The sequence below is a fragment of the Vitis riparia genome, chromosome 2, assembly GCF_004353265.1.
Source record: "Vitis riparia cultivar Riparia Gloire de Montpellier isolate 1030 chromosome 2, EGFV_Vit.rip_1.0, whole genome shotgun sequence".
Classification (NCBI taxonomy): Eukaryota; Viridiplantae; Streptophyta; class Magnoliopsida; order Vitales; family Vitaceae; genus Vitis; species Vitis riparia.
Genome location: NC_048432.1, coordinates 14,409,196 through 14,415,786, shown reverse-complemented (window position 1 = coordinate 14,415,786; position 6,591 = coordinate 14,409,196).

Below are 6,591 nucleotides of genomic sequence, written 5' to 3'. Positions count from 1 at the left end.
GCCACAAAATGGTTAAAACCAATTACTAAGGACCTTAATGAATTAATTGGGTTAAATGAATATGATTACTACTCAAAGGTGCTTAAAACCATTATAATTAGGTCTACAAAATAGCACTTTTTGGTAGTAATCAACACACTATTACTTGTTGCTAAGGTACGATCTCACTCCCACTTTGCTTATTCTCATACATGATTCATTTTATTATTTGATCATTTTGGTATCCATTGACCTCCTTAATTGCCATGCATGTTTCACCTTATTTAGTAGAGACCTTATTATAGGGCTTAGAGGGGTGTTACAGCTCACCACCGTACCTTTCTAATAGGTAACCTGACCCCTAGACCCAACTTTGGTTTTTCACAGACCGTCTTTTCCAAATAATGAGTCACACTTACGGTTTTTTTTTCTTATTTTGTTTTTCCTTTAAAAAAATAAAAAATAAAATAAGTGGCAACTCCAAGTCTTTTCTAAAAATCATATTTTTTTTCACCAAATAAATAAAAAGCAAGTCATGTCATTGATTGGGAACGCATCATGCAAAAATGTAGGGTCCATAGGTGGTCTTAAGACTTGGGACGTAACATGGGCTAGGGTGATAAGGTGAAGAAATGAAGGGAAATTAAGCTCAATAATCCCAATGATAAAACCCCATACCCTCGTGTATAAAATGCAATATGTACAAAAAGTCTCATAAATCATGGATCTGAGGACGTCCAATATGAATATATCGGTGATGAAGAAAGAATTCAAGATGAATATATCAATGATGAAAGAAAAAAAAAAAGAATAAGATCGAACTGCTGATGGGATGTACAAGAATGATGTGTGGAAAATATTGAACATAGAATTTAAATCGATATGAACAAAGAACAATGTAGGCAAGGCGAATGAAATATCATAAGAAAAACAAATAGATCAAAGAAAAAATGAATAAGCATTAATCCACTCAAATCAAGTCATGGAGAACGGTCAAATCACCAATGAATGTAATGATGGAGAAGACAATGATCTGGAGTCCCTAAGGAAAAGGTCACTTGTCTCTCACATGTAAAATACATAATGAGATAGGCACAAGGAAATATGGGTCTTTGAAATCTCACATATGAACTTTCATAAGCAACTGACTCAAAAGAATAGCTATCAATGACCAATATCTACACTCAATGGAGAAGAACACTGTATACATACATAAATACATGCACTTATTCTTTTTTTTTCCTTTCTTTTTTTACCCGTGCATACTCTAAATATCAATAAATGAGTTCCTCTTAGAATACATAATGAAATGGATATACTCTCAAACAATGATGTACATGAACTTTCTCTGACAAAATGACCTTTTCAATTAAAGATCTTCAAACCAGTGTCTATGAGATAGGAACGGAAGGGGACATAACCATCCTCCATGCATTGAAATGTGAAAGATCATCACTCATGGCATATAAAGAAATGCAATGACAAAGACAAAAGATAGAACAAAGGATATAAACAATAAGGTATGATGAAAAATGATGGTAAGACAACAAAAAAATAATGAAGAAGATGAGTCAATAAGTTCATGGCTCATGAGACTCTCAAATACAACATATATACACCAAAGGGCCCCTATCTCAGTGTAAAAGGTGAGCAAGACTATAAGAAAGAAAAGGTTATGATGCTCATGCGAGGCTCAAAGGGCTAGCAATGGTCTAGATGTCAATAAAGGTAATAGGGTGTGAGCTAACTGAAATGAAGGTCACCCATCCTACAACCACGGTCTCAAACATCATGCTCTCAAACCCTCAAATGATCGATACTGAAGATCAATGTCCATTTGATATAACCACATCAACTCTCTAGAATCATGCACCAAACTGTACTCCAAATGCTCCATAATAATCTCAAAGATAATCCTCTCAAAGCAAAGTAAATGACGATCTCATCAAGCACAATTGTTCATCACAAGCCAACTCTCATCATACAAAATCAATCTCTATACTCATGGCAGAATAAGTGACAGTCCCATCAGGCAATCGACCAATTCTCACATCGTAAGCCACCCAAATATCGTAAGTCATCCCTTACCATGCAAGATCAACCCTAGGCTCAAACTCCTCACACTTTACCTAGTCGGATCAAAGAAAGGATATGCAAAGCTAGAACAACTGGTAATAGAAGGGTCATGTAATGGTGTCAAGGGTGATGTTGTGTAAAACTCACAATAGGTAAATGTAGGTTGAAGCAAAGTCCAGGTGTGGTAGTGAGTAAGGTACTGCTCTATCATAAGAAGATGAGTCATAGTCTCAAACTCTTTAGGTCAAATCTTTGATCCTAGGCTAATAAGTTCAATATCCTCCATGATAGGTCAGGCCTCAAGACCACAATATGCAAATGAATAGATGTCTCAAGTCAAAAGTACAACACATCATATGATATATAGTCCTGTGATGGCAATCTTAAACTAGATAAATGACATAAACTCTAAGGTCATAAAGGTGTCCACTGTGAGATGGCTACACATGTGACTTAAGAATTTTTCTCAATAATCCAGAAAATGAATGAGGCTTGAAAAACAACATTGTCATGAGATCGATACTCTATCTATAACAAAAAAATCTCTTATTCACTTTCAACCCAAGCTCCATAAAGAAAAATGATAAGGTGATAAAGGCAAACCTCTCAAAAATGGTGTGAATGTGAAAACATGTCTTTCACCTTTCTAAAATAAAAATATCGGGTTGAAAATAGAAATAGGCAAATCGACCAAAGAATGAAGTACCAAGTCCCTGACACATTAAGAATGTAAAAATGTGAGTATAATCAATGAGCATATCCCAAAACATCAAGTAGAAAGTGACAACAAATCGGAAGAAATTGTCAACTCAAGAAAAGAAAGACTATCTAAAGTACTAGGAAGAAAACATGTTAAACACAACAAAAAACTAGAAAGAGCCAAAACCATACAGTAAGGGATGGTCCAACTGATACTCAAACTTGTACCGATATCTAAGCACTCTCAACTAGAGACCAAATGAGGAAGCACTGGATTCGAATTGTAACTAAAGAAGCTCTGAAAGCCCTCAAATGCACCCACATGTAGGAAGGAAGTCCTAGTCGAATGATCTAAGGCTCAACCTACAAAGTCAAGACGACTTTAAAAAGAAAAATGAGTGGATTTTAAAAGATCTCTAACGGAAGCGATCGTACCCTCTAGCAATACGTAACCTCCCACATGCCTCCAAAAAGACGGAATCGTTTCCATGCAAGGTGGTCATCACTTCCACACATGCACTATCTCGACATCCTAAGGGGTTTCCTATGGTGAAAGCTCTCATAACTCTCAGCACTCAGTGGTAATCTAAAGTGCATAGTGAATGGTATGGGTGCATCCAAAAATCCTATCAAACTAAGCAGAGAGAAAACACACTAATCATACAAATATCCTAAAATCTAACTCTTGGCTATACAAGTCTTCAAAGATCGGATTCCAATCAACATCAATGTGTTGACCTCCTCCAAAATACTTCCAAACATAGATATAGCCCATCACTAAACCCTATTCTGAATCACTAGCTCGGTCGAAGAGCAAACAAAGTAATAAGTCTCATATCAAATACGAGATCAAGGGAAACAAGGCCAACCGAGACTAGGGAGTTGGAAGTAAGGGGATAGATGTGTGTCCCACACAAACAAGAAATATATGCATCACATAGAAGAATAGCAGTCATGCACCAAGCACTCATGCAAATAACAGGTATATCACTCATATCTACACACAAACTAGGCAAGAATATGATAAGCAAGATAGGTATATAACAAGATTAAACAATATGTTGAGATAAACAAGATAATATACAATAAAGAGAATCAATCACACCAATATGAACGAGATATACAAAAATGAGAATATACATGTCAAGAAAAATAAGATAATTATACAACAAGAAGAGTCACTATACAAAAGTAGGTAAGAAAATCAATCGATATAATCAGTATGTGAACATCTCCAATGAACAATAATAACCAAACATACATCATAAAGAAAAAATGGTAATCATGCAACACGCAGTCATATGAAATAGATACATGCAAACATAAGCAAATATATACGAACACACATAATAACAAGATTCAATGTATAATAAGGCACATGTAATATATATACAAAATAATCATCATGTCAACACTCATATACCTTAAAACATGCAAATATACAATAAAGGCACAATAAGGGGGTATCCACTAATCGATTAATCAAACGCCACATTTTCCTCAACTCGAGTTCAAGTTTGACCTTCTAAATATCCCCAATAGAGTCGTCATTTTGTGGACCCGTATTTTTCACGTGCATCCCCACTCGACGGCGATTCTCACTTTTTATTTATTGAAAATGTAATTTTTAGAAAAGACTTGGAGTCACCACTTATTTTTGTTTTATTTTTAAAGAGAAAACAAAATAAGAAAGAAAACCCTAAGTGCGACTCCTTATTTGGAAAAACAAGTCTATGAAAAATCGAGTTGGGTCAGGGGGTCAGGTTACTACAATGGTGAGTCATAGCACCCCTCTATGCCCTATAGTAAGGTATCTACTAAATAAAGTGAGGTAAGTGTTGCAATTAACTAGGACATCCATGGATACCAAAATGATTATATATCAAAAACAAGTCATGATAATGAAAAAATAAGCGAAGTAAGAGTAAGAGCGTACCTTGGCAACAGGCAATAAACTATCATGAAACAAAGTTAGTGCATAATGATAAGTGTAAAATATCTCACACAAAACCAATCAAAATCAAACAATATCAATCATGCACTTCACTTGAATTATTTTCAAAGAAAATATTATGGATATTAGGCCTCCACCAAAGCCCAATTTATTTTGCATGAATTAATCTCACAAATTTCATTATTTTGGAATTATGAAAATTGTCTTCATGCTTATTAAAAATAAAGAAAAACATAAAATTATTTTAAAATCAAAGAAAATTTGTGAAAATGCTTATCTGAAAGGAAATGTAGCAAGTTTATTAAAAACAGGATTTTTGGTGACCCTAATCCTTAAGGAATGAAGGAAAATTGAGGACTTAAAACTATTTGAGAACCAAAGTGAAATTAAAATTATTTGAAAAACTGAAATTTAAAAGTTGGAGTTTTGAAATTTAAATTTGAAAATTGGAATTTTGAAAATGGGAGTTTTGAAAATTAAATTTGAGAATTAAAATATTGAAAATTTATTCGAAAATGGAAGTTGTGGAAATTAAATTTGAAAATTGGAATTTTGAAAAAATTATTTGAGAATGGAATTTTTTTAAAAAAATTAAATTTGAAAATTGGAATTTTGAAGAATTATTTGAAATGGAAGTTTTGAAAATTTAAATTTGAAAATTGGAATTTTGAAAAATTATTTGAGAATGGAATTTAAAAAAATAAATAAATTTGAAATTTTGAATTTTGGAAAAGTATTTGAAAATGAAAATTTTGAAAATTAGAATTTTGGAAAATTATTTGAGAATGGAATTTAAAAAAAAAAAAATTGAAAATTGGAATTTTGGAAAACTATTTGAAAATGAAAGTTTTGAAAATCAAATTTAAAAATTGGAATTTTGAAGAATTATTTGAAAATGGAAGTTTTGAAAATTAAATTTTGGCATCAAAAGATGAAGGAAAAAAATGATGACATATGGCCTTTGGGTGGGGAAATATCTAATAACATTAACAGTGTTGCCTCTCCAAAGGGAAATGACGCCTTCATTGTACAAAATCTAGCAACTCGTATACCAGTGGGCCAATAAAACTATTGCAAACTTTCACCCAGTCATCTCGTCGGCGACATCTTCCTCCGGATCACAATCCGGAAGAGTAAGGAAAACCCCAGAAATCGAGCTCAAAACAGCTAAAACTCAACTAACAAATAGATCCAAACACCGAATAGTAGAGTGATTCTCTCAACAAAACACAGATCAGCTCAAAACAACAAAACCAAAGCTAAAGAGAAAAAAAAAACCCAAAACAGAAAGTGAGAATTTGGTCATATCTCAAAATCTCATTGATCTGAAACAAAAGCTATGGCAGACTAAGCTTCAAATCACAAAAAATAAATAAATAAATAAATAATAAAAAATACACAACAAAATGTTATTTTCAAATCAACCCAAATTACAAGTTCAGAAACTGATAAAGACCTAATTCAACAAACACCATTCCACTACTCAATTCACATCAATTATACATACAAAGAGAAATGTAGTAGAATTTGAGAAGAAAACAGAGAAGAAAAATACTTGGGTATAACTTGAATAGGGCAATTAAGACACCATTGATGTAGGGGTTGAAATAGCAAAGAGATCCAAAAGTGTTTTTTTTTTTTTTTGGAACACTCAGTTTTTTCGAATCAAGGCTTAGAGTCTGAGATAACAACCAGACAGTCTACTTCCTTATCAGAATTTTCTCCCCAAAGATGACGGCTATTGAATCCTACCCCCTCCCCTTTTCTTACTCTATTTTTCTCTTTCTTTCCCTACTCCCATGTCTCAGTCCAGCTTTTCTTTCTTTTCTGTTTTTGTTCTCAAGATCTCCTCACCCAGCTCTCTATTTTTCTCTCAAAACGTC